The following is a 9,871-nucleotide window of genomic DNA, read 5'->3' on the forward strand; positions in this document are numbered from 1 at the left end:
AATTAGCTACAGGTGCATACCAAGGGATTACCTCAGATACTGCTTGTAGGTTATCAAATGGAAAATTATCATCTATAGGAGTGGAGTCATCTTGAATGTGCTCAAGGCGACTCAAGTGGTCTGCCACGAGATTCTGGTTACCACTCCTATCTTTTATTTCTAAATCAAATTCTTGTAGTAGCAGTATCCAACGTATAAGCCTTGGTTTGGATTCCTTTTTAGCTAATAAATACTTTAGAGCTGCGTGGTCTGAATACAGTACTACTTTCGTACCAAGTAAATAGGCTCGGAATTTATCCAGAGCAAAAACAATAGCAAGAAGCTCTTTTTCAGTAGTAGTGTAATTAGATTGAGCGGCGTCTAAAGTTTTAGACGCATAAGCAATAACGAAAGGATCCTTACCTTCACGCTGAGCCAGCGCCGCTCCTACTGCATAGTTGGAAGCATCGTACATGATTTCAAATGGCTGACTCCAGTCCGATCCTCTCACAATTGGAGCTTGAGTCAGGGCGGTTTTTAGCTTATCAAACGCTTGTTTACAATCCTCACTGAACTCGAATTCAATATCCTTCTGTAGTAATCTAGATAGGGAAAGTGCTACCTTACTAAAGTCCTTGATGAATCTTCAGTAAAAACCTGCATGTCCAAGGAACGAACGGACTTTCCTCACAGAAGAGGGGTAAGGTAAACCAGAAATAACATCCACCTTTGCTGGATCTACAGAAATGCCAGTATTAGATACAACATGTCCCAGCATAATACCTTGTTTAACCATAAAATGACATTTTTCGAAATTCAATACAAGGTTTGTACTGACACATCTATCTAATACTCTAGATAGACTATCCAAGCAAAGGCTAAAAGAATCACCATAAACGCTGAAATCGTCCATAAAAACTTCCATACAGTCCTCGATAAGATCAGAGAAAAGACTCATCATGCACCTTTGGAAAGTAGCTGGTGCATTGCACAAGCCAAAATGCATTCTCTTGTAAGCATAGGTCCCAAAAGGACAGGTAAAAGTAGTCTTTTCTTGATCCTCAGGAGCTATATGAATCTGGAAATATCCTGTATGACCATCTAAAAAGCAATAATGTAATTTACCTGACAGGCGATCCAGCATTTGATCAATGAATGGAAGAGGATAGTGAACCTTACGAGTGGCTTGATTGAGACGCCTGTAATCAATGCAGACCCTCCAGGCGTTCTGAACTCTGGTAGCTATGAGCTCTCCATGCTCATTCTTTACTGTAGTGACTCCAGACTTCTTGGGTACCACTTGTACTGGGCTCACCCATTCACTGTCTGAAATGTGGTAGATAATATCTGCCTCTAGTAGTCTGGTCACTTCCTTCTTGACAACCTCTAAGATAGTGGGGTTCAGTCTTCTTTGGGGTTGACGAACAGGTCTCGCTCCTTCTTCTAAAAAGATTATGTGCTCACGAACGTGAGGGTTGATACCTACTATGTCTGCTAAACTCCACCCAATTGCTTTCTTGTGCCTCCTTAGCACCCTAAGTAATTGCTCTTCCTGTTGAGAAGTGAGGTCCTGTGTAATGATAACTGGAAACTTCTGCTTATCTTCAAGGTAAGCATATTTGAGGTGTGGAGGGAGAGGTTTCAACTCTGACTTCTGTTCATGGTCAAGCTCTGAATTATCTGGAGCTGGTGGCAGTGGTAGAGTACTTTCATTGTCCTCTGGGAATGTCCCCACACTTGGACCTTGTCCTATGTACTTCTCTTCAAACTCCTCTAGGTGAACTTCAGCTACGGTTTTATCTATGATGTCACACTGGAGGATAGAGTGATCTTCTGGAGGGTATTTCATAACTCCATTCAGATTGAAGCTTACTACTCGGCCGTCTATTTCAAAAGAGTATGTTCCTGAGAAAGCATCTAATTTGAAATTCGAGGTCTTCAAGAAAGGTCTTCTGAGTAGGATTGATGATGGCTTCTCTGAGTCATGTTGGGGCATCTCCAGGATGTAAAAATCAATGGGAAAAGTGAGACCTTTAATGCCCACTAATACATCTTCAGCAACTCCAGCCAGTGTAATAATACTTTTATCTGCTAACACAAAACGAGCTGCCGACCTTTTTAAGGGAGGGAGCCTCAAAACATCATATACAGATATATTTCCCATTAAAGCAGATATAGAACTCCTAAAGGAATAGTTTCTAATTCATTAATTTTGTCTTTATGTATGCACAAATCTTTTAGAAACTTTGTATATTTAGGTACCTGTTGAATGACATCAAAAAGGGGAACAGTTACCTCAACCTTTTTGAATATTTCTACCATTTTGGGATCAGGTTCCAACTGCTTCTTGGGCTTCTTTGCGAGTTGTGGAAATGGAATAGGAATGGCATTTTCTGCAGTGTCTGCCCCCTTTGGTGATTCTTCCTGTGACCTAGTGTCTTCTTCCTCAGCCATGTCCTGTATATCAGTTTCTTCCTCAACATCTTCTGATTCCACTACCTCTTCAGCTGAGGCGTGTTCTGGTGGGTTTGACTCTTCTTGATTCCTCTCTTGCAATGTGGTTCCGGACCTTAGGGTGATGACGTTAATACCACCCTTTGGATTGGGTAATAGTTGAGAGGGGAGTCCACCAGAGCTTGAGGACTGGTTGTTGGAGTTGGTCATTGATCCAATCTGTGAGACAAGGGCTTGCAAAGTAGAAGTCAGACCATTCAGAGTAGCAGTAAAGTTGTTTTCCATGGCCTGTTGTCTCCGATCAATAGATTGTAGTAACTCATCATTAGGAGATGAAGAGGGATAAGTGATCTGAAAGGGCTGCTAAGATGCTTGAGACTGTCTTAGATGAGGTGCTCTGTAGGCTTGATTCTGATTCTGCTGCCTGAAGTTGTTATTGTTATTCCACCTCTGATTTCCATTGTTATCTCTGCCTCATCTGTTGTGATTGTCCCTCCAACCCTAGTTAGAATTATATCTCCAACCTTGGTTAGAGTTATCCTGCCATCATTGGTTATAGCTGCCACCTTGATTGTACCCTTGATTGGGGCGGTCATAGAAGTTATTAATGGCTGCTATAATATGGTCTTCTAGTTGGAGTTGCGGACACTCATCAGTATAATGACTGTAATCTGCATAGATTCTGCATACTCTTTGTGGAACCAACTGCTGGCTGTGCTGTGGTGGAGAAGGCTGAACTTGCTGAGGCTGTTGTTGATTCAGTTGCATCTGCTTCAGCAAGTTAGTCATTTCACATAAGCTCTGAGCTATAGCAGCAGTCTCTTTATTAGTGGATACCTCTGCAATAGCTTTTGATCGACTTTGTTTCTGCCTGTGATTCCTAGTAGATTCAGCTAAGTCGCTGATCAATTGCCATGCTTCTTCCGTAATCTTGTACTTTTTCATAGACCCATTGCTAGCACCATCCAATGTGGTCCTATCTTGAGATCTCATGTCCTATGTAAAGTAGCTGAACAACACTATCTTGTCAATCATATGGTGGGGACATGCCTCTCGAAGATTATTGAAGCGTTCCAAGTATTCATAAAGAGTTTCAGATTCATCCTGAACGATCATGGACATGTCTTTCCTCAGTTTATCAGCAACCTCAGCTGGGAAGAATTTCTCCAAAAATTCTCTTCTGAGTGTATTCTAGTTGGAAACAATTGTTCCGGGTTGAGTGTAGTACCACACTCTTGCCTTTCCCTCAAGAGAGAATGGGAAGACTTTTAACAGAATGGAGATTTCATCAGTGCCATCACGCTTAACAGTAGAACAAGCGGTCTGAAAGTCCCTAAGGTGCTTGATAGGCTCTTGAGCAGGTAAGCCATGAAACTTGGGCATCAAGTTGAGTAGCGAAGACTTTATTTTGAAATCCACAGCCACTGCTGGATGGTGTGCCTGGAATGGTTGTAGTGTAAAATTAGGGGCACCTTCCTCCTGGATAGTGACTCTCCTTGGCACTGCCATGTCGCCTGCACGTAAATCAATTGGATCAGTAGAGAGGGAGCTTGTTTCTCCCTTAAATGACGTTTCAGGTTTGTCCTCAGAGAGGACTTGCCGACGCCGAGCTTGCCTTATATGTGAAAGAATTCTTTCAATCTCAGGATCAAATACTGGCAAGCTTGGATCAGGAAGTGAACGCGTCATTTAACGAAAGAAACGTACAGCTCATAGTGACAAAATAAAAAGAAAAAATTGCAATAAAATAAATACCAATCAATAAATTAGCGCACTGTTGCAACTCCCCGGCAACGGTGCCAAAAATTGACATGGCGGAAACTGGCAAGTTAAGAAATTACTAATAGAAATACGTTGCAAGTACAGTCCTTAACCAGCCGAAAATTCGCTTATCAATTTAAAAAGGGTTGTCACAAAGATTAAAATTAAAATACTGGGAGTATGAATCCCAGGTCATCTCCCAACGAGTTGCAGAGAGATGTGCTATTTTATCAATCATTTGTTTTCAAAAATGGTTGAGTTGATAAACAGGAAATTAAAATAGAGAATTTAATTAATTCTAAATAAAAGCCTTGACTGGGAGTAAATTAGTTGGAAGCCCTATTCTTGTTGAAGTACTCTCAAGATTAATTGATAATTGAAGGTTGCTCTGTTTAGTTACCCCTTACTAGGTAAGGGAGAGTCAAACACGTTGGAATGCTGTTTCTGTTCACAAGTCCCAATCCGCTCATTGAAAAGGATTAGTGTCGGTGAATAGAGGGCATTCCAACAATGAACCCAATTATAATTATCCTTTCAAGCATCCCAACTCAATGGTTCCTTTCTATCAACTCCCCATCAAGTTAGGGAACTACTCGCTCATTGTGAATGTAGAACTCATAACATATAAAAAGGAATTAAAGGAAGACATGATAAATAAAAGATGAAAAGGGATTAAATAAAAATATCATTCTCTATTAATAACTTGTGAAAACAATCCAATGTCAACTCTAGAGAGAATAATGATATGGAAGAATAAGTAAAAAGTAAATAGCAAAGTATAATGACTAGTACCGGAGGTGGCCTCTTCTCAAAAGCTAAAAAGCAAAATCTTCCAAAAATCTTAATTATGAATGTCAAGTGATAAAAACCTAGGGGAGGAGCCAACTCAGATCTAAAACTAAAAAGTATGTGGAATGAATTCTTCTCCTCTGTTTCTGCATGTTCCCGGGCTCTAGTCTGTGTTTCTGGGCCAAAAAATAGGTTGAAATCTGGCCCAGAAACTCTGCCAGCGACTTCTGAAATTCTGCAGATCGCGCACACCACGCGGTCGCGTCATTCATGCGGACGCGTCATTCGGCATTTTGCTTTTCCCACGCGGGCGCATCGTCCATGCCTCCGCGTCACTTATGCTTTTCCGATCCGCGCGGTCGCGTGAGCCATGCGGCCGCGTCACTACGATTTCCTCTTTTTCGCGCGGTCGCGTGAGCTATGCAGTCGCGTCACTTCTCGCTGGTCATCTCCTTAATTTCTTGTATTCCTTCCATTTTTGCAAACTTCCTTTCCAATCTCCAATTCATTCATGCCCTATAAAGCCTGAAACACTTAACATACAGATCACGGCATCGAATGTGATAAAGGAGAATTAAAATACCTAATTAAAAGTCTCTAGGAAGTAAGTTTTCAATCATGTAATATATCTAGGAAAGAAATATAAATGCATGCTAATTATATGAATAAGTGGGTAAAGATCATGATAAAACCACACAATTAAACACATTATAAACCATAAAATAGTGGTTTATCAAGAAGCTCCCCCTTCTCTCTAGAACTAGGGTTTCGTAGTTTAATTTCTTTGTAATTTCTACTTTTGATTCTTGTTTTCATCTAGTTTCTTCTACATTTCTTTGTTCTCTTGTCTTAATTTCCTTAGTTTATCTTCTTAATTTCCCTATTTTGTCATTTTTATGTTTATGCACACTCTTGTTATTTTAATTTATATTTAATGCAATTTATGTTTTCATGTTTTTATTGTTTAATTGAGTTGTTATTATGCTTTCCTTGCTTTTGGTAGCCGTAGATTTTATTATTTCTTGTTATTTTATCATGCTTTCTTTTCATGCCCACCAAGTGTTTGATAAAATGCTTAGTTGGATTTTTGCCTAGTTTTTCACACTCTTGGTTGGAAAATTGGGTGATTGGGTGAAATTGAGTTGTGGATGTCCATTCCATATTGTGTTAGGATTGTTAGTTGGTTTGGTTTCGACTAACTCTAATCCTCCCATTAATAGTGTTAGCTAGGACTTGTGGATTGAGATCAATTATGCCATTTTGACTAATTCTCGATGTTGGGACTGACAAATTGGGATTCATTCTACACAATTACCATGTTTGTGGTCCATAACTAGGATATGAATCCTAATTTTTCCAATTCTTGCCAAGAGTCCTTTTTAGTATTTAAATTCCATTTTTATTGCTTTAATTGCCTTCCTTTTAATTACTTGCATGCATCTTTATTTTATTGTCATTTACATTCCTTGCCATTTTAATTTCTTGCCTCTTACAATTAAACTTCCATTTCCCCATAGCCAATAAATGAACATTTCATTGCAACTCCTAGGGAGACGACCCGGGAGTCTAAATACTTTCGGTTATTGTGTTTTGATTGTGACAATTTTAGAGAATTAAAATTTGATTGAGAATTATTTGTTGATTTAGACTATACCTGCAACGAAGAAATTTTATTTTGTAAAAATCTAGATCAATAATAAATTCCTAGGGAAGAACGACCCGATGTTTGATTACTCTCAGTTTAATTGTTTGAATTTGAATACTAAACTTTGATGTTTGAATTGAAAGCTTACGAGTATCCAAAAATTCAAGAACAAATTTGAAATAGAGGCTAGGAAGTTCTAGCCAACCCTATAACTGAAGTTAGAGTTCTAAAGGTCAGAGAGTTCTTTGCAAATCTGTGGATGACGAACAAACACAAGAATGAGCATCCCGAGTTTAAGACTTAATGCACCATGGTCCGAGGGAAGACTCTACAATTTGAAATGGGAAAAGTGAGAGAGATACTTCAGCTGCCCCCATCTAAAGATAACTCTCACTCTTATAATAGGAGAGTCAAAGACATATGCCTCCCCGGACCACAATGGAGAAAGCATGCCAAGGGCCAGCCATACCAGCTGAGAAGGAATGATCTCAAGCCAGTTGCTAGAGGATGCCTGGAGTTTATTCAACGCTCCATCCTCACCACTAGTAACCGGTCTGAGGTCACTGTGAGGCGAGCTGTAATGATCCACTGCATTATGCTTGGTAATGAGGTGGAAATTCATCAAGTGATCTCTTTGGAGATATACAGTATCGCAGCAAAGACCTCAACTCTCTCTAGACTAGATTTTCTCTCATTTGATCTCCCGCTTATGTGAGGTGGCCAAGGTCCAGATTGATAGAGATATACTTATTGTAGTGGATAGCCCAATCACTAAGAAGAGTATAGAGTACACTCAGGAACTTGGGCAAGCACCACCTCAGAAGCCAGCTCTCCTTCCTTAGAGGAAGCAGCTTGAGCTACCTCCAAGGCAACACCTCCCTCCGCGCGAGTACTGGACTCAGTTGGTAGTATCCATTGGACAGCTAATATCCACTATGGATCAGCTGAAAGAAGAGCACAAGAGCCAATCCACCATCCTCCATAAGTTGACAGAGGAGCATAAGAAGCAAGGGCGCGAGTTGGAAGAGCTGAAGCGCCAGAAAGGATCCCCCAGAGAGAGCAGCAGCCACCATGACTGAGGTGGTTGAGTTTCACTTCACCCTTTTTTTTATCTTATTTTTATTTTTCAGTAATTCATTCTATTTTTTGTTTTCAATTCTGAGTTGCATGATCACTAGTAGAATTTCCTTGCTTTCGAGTTAAGTTGTTTATTTTAGTACTTTATGTTTATTTTTAGATATCTCATTTATTGCTCACTGAGCTTAAATAAATTTTTAAAAGAAAGGGAATAATAAAATGCGGGAGACTCTAAGTTTTATATTATGGGTTTTCTAGTTACTTTGATGTGGCGGCAGTATTTCTATTTCTGAATGCATGAATTAACTGTGCATATTTGATATTGGAGTTGAGAATATTAGTTCTTGAGGAACAGGAACTTGAAGAAGTATTATTGATTCTCTAAATTGAGAAAAAGATTGATTCTTGAGACAAAATAAACAGCAAAAAGAATTAAAAAGAAAAGAAAAATCAAGAGAAAAAGGTCCAAGGCTTTGAGCATCAATAGTTAGAAGGGTCAAAACTGATCTAAAGCTCAAAAGAGTGATTTTTCCTAATCATATGCTTGTAGTGTGAAAGTGTCAAGTGACCCTTGAGACTGAATACTTAAATTCGTGACCTATTGCTGTTACAGAGTATGCCTAAGCCTTTGAGCACCACTATCTGGGAAAAAAAGAAAGGAAAATCAGAACTCAAGGAGTTTCCCAATTAAGTGCTTGTGGTGTTCCTGTTTCAAGTTAAGCTTGAAGGCAAAACACTTAGAGTCACAGCTAGGCTCAACGTACAAAGCACCAAAGAAAAGAAGAGATGTGTTCAAGGATCAATTAAAGCCTAAAGAAGAGAATTTATAATATCATCCGAGTTCTAATTCTAAAGGAAACTAACATTTCTGAGCTTCAGTGAGATGCCGAAACTATTCAGAATTAGAATGTCATTAGCCCCATTCAGTAACTAGATCTGAGCTTAAATTACAACTCAAACTCTTAAGCATTTTCTCTTCTTGGTCCTATATTCTTTTGGTTGCTTGAGGACAAGCAACAATTTAAGTTTGGTGTTGTAATGCGTGAGTATCTTATACCCTTTTTCTCATCATTTTCCAGTTGTTTTTAGTTAAATTTTATTTGGTTTTACTTGATTTTAGTGCAAAAATCCCCTTTGGATGCTACTTTGAGTTGTTTTGGTGTTTTTATGGTTTTAGGTGAAATTCGGAGCAATTTGACGGAGTTTGGAGCTAAAAAGGAAAAAGCTGGCAGTTGGCGTTTAGCGCCAGCAAGGGACATCAGTGTGTGCAATTTTGCTCCCCTTAGGGCGTTAAATGCCCAAAGTGGCGTTTAACGCCAGCAGCTGACTGAATTCACTCTCTTCTGTATTCGGATCTTGGCCTTTTTGCACATTTTTAACACCCTATTTTCTCTGTTGTAGAACCTATGCACAATTACTCAAGAGGGGGGTGAATTGAGTATTGCAACAACAATGAATCTTTTTGCGAAATTTAAAGACAATATACAAAAGTGTTATTGTACTAGTATTTTTCCAAGAGCTTAACTCAATTGCTAAGCATTTATAAGGAGCTTTTACTTTCCAATAGACACCAACTCAAATAAATTGATCAAGCTTTTCACCAATCGGACTTAAGCTACTCCTTAAGTACTTACGAAGCTACTTTTCGATCACAATTTATTTGCTCAAAGGTAAAAGACAATAATATTGAAGAGATGAGTTTGGAGAGATGCAAACGCTATTTAGAGTGGTTCGGCACAATCCTTGTCCTACGTCCACTTTCTTTCTCAATCGCAATTGAGAAGTTCCACTATTGCCAAGCTTCAAGGTGCTCGCGCAAAACCTTTTACAATCCGAGTCCTTAGTTTCTAACACCTCACGGTATATGATCACCACTCGTATACTAACCCACTCCACTTAAAGATACCTTCTCTAAGATTTGCCTTGAGTACTTAGTATACCTCTTTGGTATCCTCACCGACTACTCTTGACTCAACCTTGGAGATCACACTCCAATTTACAAAGTATACAAGAAAACAATTCTCAAAGAATTATTGAGATGAAATGAGTACTCTCTAGAAGAGTGTATGATTACAAGTTTAGCACTACTGAACCAATTGATATTGCTCTCTCAAATAGTGTATTATAAAAAATGTGTAGAATGAAAGAATATGAACAAGATAGTTT

This window comes from Arachis duranensis, chromosome 5, assembly GCF_000817695.3.
Source record: "Arachis duranensis cultivar V14167 chromosome 5, aradu.V14167.gnm2.J7QH, whole genome shotgun sequence".
NCBI lineage: Eukaryota > Viridiplantae > Streptophyta > Magnoliopsida > Fabales > Fabaceae > Arachis > Arachis duranensis.